The sequence below is a fragment of the Mytilus edulis genome, chromosome 8, assembly GCF_963676685.1.
Source record: "Mytilus edulis chromosome 8, xbMytEdul2.2, whole genome shotgun sequence".
Taxonomy (NCBI): Eukaryota; Metazoa; Mollusca; class Bivalvia; order Mytilida; family Mytilidae; genus Mytilus; species Mytilus edulis.
In genome coordinates this window covers 85,884,116-85,894,155 of record NC_092351.1, presented here as the reverse complement: position 1 = coordinate 85,894,155, position 10,040 = coordinate 85,884,116, and the positions used below count along the sequence as shown (strand labels likewise).

The window sequence follows — 10,040 nt, the reverse complement described above, 5'->3', positions numbered from 1 at the left end:
CGACTAAACATCTTTCTAAAGTACTGACTACTATTCTTTCTACAGTTAAAGATGGGCTTCAACAATATTGTGATGAGATTTATTCTACCAGTGGTGTTAACCAGATGTGGATTCTCAAAAACTCGAAAGATCTACTGCTTAATATTTTATCACAATCTTTGCAATTTTGCAGCAACATAAAGACTTTAGGTCAAGGTCAAAGGTCAAGGTCATATTTTATATTTTTATTTGTCTTTGATTTCCCTATAACTTCGGAATTGTTATAGATACAGAACATTTACATAGTGAAAAATGCTTGGAACTTCCAGGGGCAACTTTTTTTACATTATGACTGTATTGGTTTTACCATTGTGCCAGGGACATAATCCCCATTGATAGTTTATATAAAGCCATTATTAGGCAAAACTCTTAAACAAAATGTTCTTAACCCATAGGGTCATGTGATTTTGGCACTATTTGAAGAGTTTTATGTGTGTTTGAATGCCAACAAATCAACCAACCAACCAACCAACCAATCAACCAACCAACCAACCAACCAACCAACTAACCGACTAACCAATCAATCAATCAATCAATCAGTGCATGCATGTTTCCGTCTCATGTGTTTAATATAGGGTTCAAGATCTTATTTGTTTCTTTTCGCTGTTTCAATTGACCCTATCCAACGTGTCTAATCAACCAACCAACCAACCAACCAATCAATCAATCAATCAATCAGTGCATGCATGTTTCCGTCTCATGTGTTTAATACAGGGTCCAAGATCTTCTTTGTTTCTTTTTCGCTTGTTTCAATTGACCCTATCCAACGTGTTCAATCAATCAATCAATCATTCATTCATTCATTCATTCATTGCATGCATGTTTCCGTCTCGTGAGTTTAACACGGGGTTCTAGATAATATTTGTTTCTTTTCGCCTGTTTCAAGAGACCAAAAAATGGTATATCACATTCTACACATGAGATTTTAGCGGGAAAGACTGCAATTGGTGTATTTAACCATTGCGATTTTTTAATTTGATCTCCTCCATTAATTAAAGTCGTTTAAGTAGGACAGTTAATGTAGGTTTGTCCACATTTTGGAATCTATTAATACATGTATAGAAATAATGTTGAGCCTGTTCCTAGATGCCTGAGATAGACTTCAATATTTATTATTTATTGAAAATAAATGAAATCATCTTTCAGAAAAGTTTTATTCTATGGAAATGTATCCCCCCTTTTAGAAGTAGTAAAGGTTACATTTTATCTCCTTATTCAAAATTGAAGCTTCAATGTAGTGTCCATACTTGCCCCAACAGTTGAGGGTTCGACCTCTGTGGTCGTATAAAGCTGCGCCCTCCGTGAATGTTGGAGAATTTATAATATTAAATGTACATGCATTTGAAATATTTAAGATATATCATTTCAAATGTTTTAGTTCTAGGTTACACTTAGCTACCATTTTAGAAAACTGGGATTTCAATTCTAGTCTTTTAGAGGGATATTTGATTTTCATTGGTTGTAGATATGGGATCTTATTTTATCATGAAGTCAGATTTGAACACGACTTGGGGAATGAAGATATAGTAAAGACCGAATGTCAGTTTTAGTCTTAAATATGTACTTTCAAATTTTAGTCTTACATGTATACATTTATGTGTACATATATCACTGATTTAGTGGCAATGGTAAATAGACATTGACAAGTCTTACATAACATTTTATAGTTTTGAATGTTTCTTCGTCAGTTGACTAAAATTAGGTGGAGGTGTGTTCTTATTTTCAACAGAAGGGCACTGAACCTATATCAATATGTGCATGAAGTAAATTGATAGTTGCTAGATACTGAATGATTTTAGTTTTATAAAAGAGTTTTATAAATTGACCATAACCCCACTTTTTCATGGTATGGTATCAATATTTCTGACTGACACTACGTACGTTTTATTGCTTAATTCTTAAGAATTTAATATGAAATGTTTCGGGTTCTTTCGGGAATAATCCCAGGTAAACCCTCATCAGAGGTCGACCTTTATATATTTATTTCGTATCTAGTATCATAGATAGATGTGTGTCTGTTTCATAACAGTTTTTTTTACAAATTTACTACACGTGCATATAGGTATACGTTGTAGTCTTTTTACAGACTAAAGAAACTGACCAAGTAGATCAGCACCTTTGGTTAATTATTCATATATATAATGAAAAGACTTATTGTCTTTATTCACGTAATCTAATCTATCATAACTCTACACGAGATCTAATAGAGATAGTAGTTATCAGTGCTATACTGTGGAGTTCACAGTAGACTGTCGTGTATGTTTTAACACCTATTTGATAATATACAAATGTCTCCCTGTTTAACAATTGGGGAGGTTTGTGTAGATACCATGTCGGGTCTATACATGAATATAACCGGAACCATTCGATTTTCCTTTGTATGTGATCGCTTGAAAGTAAACGGCATCACGTCCTTTTACATCTGTTTCACAGTATAATGATTGTATACTAAAGCCTCCCGTGGTTGTGTATTGTGAATCAATGTCTTCGGCTTAATGATTAATTATCATGTTGCCAATATTCTTATCGTTTTTTAAACCACTATCTGGTTTGGATTTAGATAGTTTTTATCTATTTTTTGGCAATCGGATCTTTCCGAATTATATACCAAAATTTTGTTAATACCGTGTTAAGATATTCAAAAATATTTCAGTCATTTGTTTTCTAATCTTTGGTTTCTTTGAAAGTTGCTATATGCATCTATGCTAACTTAGTCTAACTGTTTCGTTAGGGTGAAATGTGCAAGACATGGATACCTTAGACCGTATATATACGAGTTTCTCATTATTACATGTTGCTATTGTTTCTAAGAATTCTCGTACCTTCCGAAGGAATGAAAACAGTGTACTATTTCAAATAGTTGTTCACTTTGTTCAATTTAATTTCTTCATTAAATTTATTAAATCCATCAATTCTCATTCTTAAGTGGAATTTAATATTATTTTTATAGCATATTTCTCTGTTTTATGTCTATAATTATGGTCTATAAATACTTGAACGGGATTGGTCAATTTCATTTTTCTCCCTTGGTTTACAATTCGATAAACCATGTTTTCCGAAACTACTTTCATAAACTTCAGTGATCTATTCATGCGCAATACACATACATAAAGGGATCCCTGGATTTTCAGCAAATTGAGATTGAAAAAACCTAACAGCAGACTTTCTTCTATTTTGACCCTGACATCCAAATCAGGCACCCTGACTTCCCAACCAGACACCCTGACACCCTATTCAGTAACCCGACACCCCATTCAGTCAACCTGACACCCTAACCAGTCAACCTGACACCCCAACCAGTTACCATGACACCCCAACCAGACACCCTGACATCCCAATCAGGCACCCTGACATCTCAATCAGACACCCTGACATCCCAACCAGTCACCCAAACACCACAACCTATCACCCTGAAACCCAAACCAGCCACCCTGACACCATAACCAGTCAACCTGACATCACAACCAGTTACCAAATTTCAACGACGAGGAAGGTTATATCTTGCATAGTCGTTACGATGTCCGTTAACAGTTTGAGAAATGGCTGTTCTGTTTACCACATTTACACTGTAGAAGATGCACATCATTTATAGTCTTGCATCTAACATTTTGTCCATGGATTTATGAGTTTGAACATCGGTATACTACTGTTGCCTTTATTTTTCTTCCCTTCCAGGGAATTGCCCGTTAAAATTCTTCAGTTTTTGCTTGCAAGCCAGTGCTCGTTTTTTTTCATCACATGCAAGAGCCAGCAGACAAAAAGGCTGGTTTAAAAGATAAATCAGATCTCTACATCAAGTGCTTGAGGCTAAAAAAATCAAGTACATGTAGACAGGTAAATATCTTGGATAGTTTTGGACGTTGCTTTCGCGGAGAAGGTGTTATAGCGTATCAAGTCAGCACCATCGGGACTCATTTGTTGACCTTCTTGTCTTTGTATAGTACACGTTTATCTCGGTTGATGTCGCACGTGAGAAACATTTATCAATAACATTGAAAACAGAAATGTGAAATGTTCAAAGAGACAACAACCCGACCAAAGAAAAAAACACCAGCTGATGGCCATCAATTTGCCATCAAAGCAGCGAGAAAATCCAGTATCCTGAGTCGAGCTTCATCTGGCCTGTAAACAGAAAAAGTGTAATAGTTCACTGATAATGAACGTAATACTAAACTCCGTTTGGGTAAACTGTTTACGGCTGTTCTAACCGCGCGTTTAAACAAATATTCTGACGATTTCCTAATTTTACATGAAACACAATGTGGCTTTAGGCAAGGCTATAGCACTATGGATAATTTATTTATATTACATTCTTTGTTTGAACTTCTGAAGAAAAGAAAGAAAAAACTTTATTGTGCATTTATAGACTTTGAAAAGGCTTTTGACAAAATTTGGAGGGATGGACTTTGGCATAAACTATTGTTAAACAATGTAAATGGGAAAATGTTAAATGTGATTCAAAGTATGTACAAAAATATTAAATCAAATATTATTTTTAATAACAGCAAGTCTGTATATTTTCTGTGTAATAATGGGGTAAGACAAGGGGAAAATATGTCTCCTTTTTTGTTTGCAGTTTTTTTAAATGACTTGGAAATTTTTTTAAAAACAAAAAACTGTAAGGACCTTTTCACAGGTACAGAAGAATTAGAACATGAACTTGATGTATTTCTCAATATCATTTTATTACTATATGCTGATGATACTGTTTTGATGTCTGAAACATCACAAGATCTTCAAATACAGTTAGATTTTTTTAATGAATACTGTAACTACTGGAAATTAAAAGTAAATGTATCCAAAACCAAAATATTATGTTTTTCATATGGAAGATTACCGGACAATTTACACTTTGTTTTAGATGAACAAGAAATAGAAATCGTTCAAGAGTTTGGTGTTTTGGGTATCGTATTGACAAAAACGGGAAATCATAAAAAGGCGATTAAATCACAAGTTGAAAAAGGGACAAAAGCAATGTATGAGATACTAAAAAGGGGGAAATTGCATAGCCTATCAGTTTCTTGTCAGTTAGATCTTTTTGATAGAGTAGTAAAACCTGTTCTTTTATATGGATCAGAAATATGGGGATTCAGCAACTGTGATATTGTCGAAAAGGTTCATCTAAAATGTGGTAAGTTGCTCCTAAATCTGAAATCTTCCACTCCAAACTGTATGATATACGGTGAGCTAGGACGTTTTCCACTCTCTATTGATGTAAAATTAAGGATGATATCCTACTGGTCTAAATTAATCATGGGAAAGCAGTCAAAGTATTCATGTATTATTTATAAGCTACTGTACCACTTGTATTGTACTAAACACATAGATTTTAAATGGTTAATAAGTGTTAAAAATATATTCGATGAATGTGGATTTTCTTGTATCTGGAACACACAGCTCTTTTTAAATGATGTATGGTTGAAATATAATATCAAAGTAAGATTGTGTGATCAATTCAAACAAACATGGAACGAGACTATTCAAAACTGTCCCAAAGCCTTGAATTATCGTATTTTTAAGAATTTATTGTGTTTTGAAGAATATTTTAATATTTTAGACGAAAAAGATTTTTTGACATTATGTAAATTTAGAATATGTAACCATAAACTTCCAGTCGAACTTGGAAGATGGTACAATATAGAAAGGGAAAAAAGAAAGTGTAATTTATGTAAGCTTGATATTGGAGATGAATTTCATTACATTATTAATTGTTCACATTTTACAGATGAGAGAAAAAAAATTATAAATCGAAATTTTAGTATAAGGCCAAATATTATAGTATTTACTGAAATTATGTCGTCTACAAATAGGACAGATCTCATTAATTTATGTAAGTTTAGACGAATTATAAACAAGCGAGTGTGTCCTCCTGAATAAGTTCTTTTTGTCTTTGTTGTAGTTGTTGTATATATTGTATATTTATGTTTATGTAGTTAATATATTGTATTATACATGCATGTATTCTCTGTACCTATGTATTTGGTGATGAGAATAAAGATATATATATATATAATATATAGATGAACTTAAATTAGAAATCAATGCTTTGAAATTAAGAAATGATAGAGGCTCCTGTATTGGGATAGGTGCAATAAGGGAATGTTTTTTTTCTAATTTCTTGTAGGCGCCTTTTTGTAGTATCATTGGTGGTGCAAATCCGTTTTTTTATTATATTTATTTTCTATTGCAAGTGCAGTCCGACAGAAACATGTAAAATTCCGCCGACGATATAATTATAAATATGTTGATACGAAGTAAGAAAGATGTTACACGTACAACACCAAGAAATACATAACTTGCATAATCAATTATACTAACAAAGAAAATGTTGCATAATTAGCTTTATATTTGAATCTATCAAAGTATGATATCAATATCGTACTGAAATATTATACTAATAAAAATGAAATTCCACAGTCTTTCTGTACCATACTCTACATATACCTCAAACGAAACATATTTATATTTATGATAAGATATCGTATAGAAATTATGTGAAAGAAATGTCTTATCAATGCCAGAACAAGTTAGTGTATTAAACCAGAACGGAATGAACACAGCATGAGACATATGTGATTACATAATTATCATATGTTATACCTATACCAAGCCAATTAAAATATCGTTTTTCAGGATCTCAATAATAACGACTCTTTGTGTAAAAACATCCAGATTGCACCTCTGCGTTTTTCCTTATTTACATATAATTTAGCTGTCTACGTTTTTAATAGTGACCTAAACATTGTCATTAAACGTATTGACGAAATGTGTTATATAAAGGCCAAAATCCATCAATTTGAAACACCAAAAAATACGATTATAGTAAGGATAATGTCATGCAATTAGCTAAAGGAAAAACAAACGTTGACACATTGTCAGAGCTGTGTGGTCGTTGGTGTAAATCAGAACTTAATTTATCTATAAATACATATCCTAGCCGATCTTTAATTACGTAAATATTGTTGCGGTGTCTCTATGACAAATTATTTGCTGATCTCGCAGACAAAGCTCCACACAGCATCATGTTTGTGTACGTTAATATCATTACCTATACAGCTTGATTACGAAACGTGTGTCTTTGTATGTTCCTTCACCATTCATATGCAACTCGAGATATACCTACACGACACTTCCTATAAAGAAATCATGTGTCTTTGTATGTTCCTTTGGAATTTCAAATAAGACGACGATCTAGATAGTGATTCGTTGTTAAAGATAATTAAATTACCAACTGTACAAACCAGTTATATCGCTTGGTTTTCCAATTTGATCATTTCTTTTTTCTGATTCGAGTCCCACTGATGAGTCATGTGTAAAGAAAAAGCATGACTAGCAAACTGTTATCTTGATGATTGCTAAATCAAGAATACTATTCCTTATACTGAAATCGTTACTTTAAGCTTTGAAAATAAGTGACATATAAGAAGCAGATAATTTAATATGTCATGTACATGTAAATAAACGTCTATAAAAATACCAACTAGAAAATTGAAGATGTACTGGAACGTCAAGAAAATAAGGAAAAGTTAAATAATAATAACTAATTATAAATATTTATATTTTCAGTGTAGTTTGAAATACACATGTGAAATTACGCTGATGAAATCATACTTAATATATTGATGACGAAGTAAGAAAGATGGTACACATCAAGATGTTCATAATGTGCATAATCAATTATATTTACATAGAAAAAGATTGTGAAATACACATGTGAAATTACGCTGATGAAATCATACTTAATATATTGATGACGAAGTAAGAAAGATGGTACACATCAAGATGTTCATAATGTGCATACTCAATTATATTTACATAGAAAAAGATTGTGAAATACACATGTGAAAATACGCGCCTGGTGAAATCATACTTAATATATTGATGACGAAGTAAGAAAGATGGTACACGAACAACATCAAGATGTTCATAATGTGCATAATCAATTATATTTACATAGAAAAAGAGTTTGTATAATTAGCTAATATCACCAAAGTACTGTAGCTTGCTTTTATATTTGAATCTATCAAAGTATTATATCAATATCGTGATGAAATATTATACTAATAAAAAAATGAAAATCCACAGTTTCTGTAAACAATACTCTATATTCATTTGATATTTACCATGTATACCTCTAACAAAACATATTTATATTTATGATAAAAGATATTGAAATTATATGAACGAAATGTCCTATCGGAGCAAGAACAAGTTATTGTATTAAACAACAATTGAACACAGCCTCGGCAGTCTTGGTCTTCCAATTGATTTTTTGATTTTCTGATTCGAGCCCCTCTGATGAGTCATGTGTAAAGAAGACGAATGTCTGACAAACTTGATGATTGCTTTGTAAAGAATAGTATTCCTTATCCTGATGTCGTTAATTAAAGCTTTTCAAATAAATGACTTATTATATGCAGATTATTTAATAAGCCTTATATATATAAAATGTTGTTTATGTTGTATTTAGACGCCTCTACAACGACATTTTTTTACATGCACACGTATCCAAATTGCGGTTTTTATCCAACGCAATCATAGGTTTGAATGTTGTTTTCAATTTAAACTTGTACTATATATATGAATTATTTGTAAACTTGCTCAAAAGGTTAACACAAATACAAGTAAAATATAGATACCTGATAAGGTATATAAATGTTGATGTTGTTATTTACGTCTATTTTTGTGGACTTTTGAAAGCCCGTTTAAATTGTGAGATAGTTAAGTAACATTTTACTTTTTTAATGCAGAATATATAATATGGTAATTTTTACATTTTTTATTCAATCCTTATAATCTGGCCTGGACTTGAACTCACGCCAGTGAGATATCATAGCACCGAATCGACGTTCAGTATGCCCAACACGCTAGACCACTAGACTATCTAAGCTCTATACAACTAATAAAGCTCTTATCTTATTTGTCTAGCGTTTTAACACAGAAAATGATATATTAAGCATGAAGATGGAATTCCTACAGATCAGCTGAACTATCAACCGCTGAGGATCTTACAAATTAGTATAGACAATAACAATCAAAACAAAGGAGTAAACAAAGACTCACAAAAAACCAAAGAACATTTACATCAACAGTTATAAATAATAAATAAGAAACAACACAAACTCCATTAAAAACCGGGAGTGAAATCAGGTGTTCCTGAAGGGTAAGCACCACCTGTTTTTATTGCACAGATTTTTTTTCAAATTTAAAAAATCAATTATTCCACGAAAAAATAAAACAATCATATAGCAATTTTGCTAATGTATACCATAAACAAACCGGAAATGTAATTTTAGTCACTTATGAAGGTCCTATGCATGTAGGTTTTCCGATTATAGAAATAGTGTAAATTACTGAATTCAGAAACAGAATTTAAGTTTGATTTTATTTACAAAAAATAATCACCCAATATTATTAAAACTTTCTACACATAAGCTTTCGTATGTTTGGCAATTTCAATGACAACATTTGAGTCAATAGCATGCATGACAACTTCATTCCCGGTAGAGTTTCAAAACATTCTCGGTATAAGCTTTAGACAAAGAACATTTACATCAACAGTTATAAATGATAAATAAGAAACAACACAAACTCCATTAAAAACCGGGAGTGAAATCAGGTGTTCCGGAAGGGTAAGCATTTCCCACACCGTATACGTCACCCGTGTTATTTCTTTGTTTAGTTCGACAATGATGAAAGGTAATTATGACTGAGGAAGAATATCCAATATGATTTCTGACACACGTTTGTCATAATCGCCAATCAGCTCATGCTGGATGCAGTCACATAAATAATTATATTATAAGGACGTCTGAACAAGTGACAACTCTACGACAGATTTTATACATATTTTTTGTCCTTATGAGAGGAAACACGAGTCTGGCTAATATTGTCTTTATATCTTTTTCTGCTTTTTTGGTTACTTATTTTTTTTATTTGTGGTGATTATCATTATAACATAATGTTTACTTCTGTATCCCTTTTTTCATTTCTGCCTGTTG

At 32.0% G+C, this 10,040-nt stretch overlaps 1 protein-coding gene across 1 annotated transcript in view; it reads left to right on the top strand.

Moving 5' to 3' along the window:
- The window catches only part of LOC139486510 (uncharacterized), a 126,888-nt gene that overhangs the window by 83,870 nt on the left and 32,978 nt on the right, over nt 1–10,040 (top strand). The gene's annotated exons all lie outside the window — the stretch shown is intronic.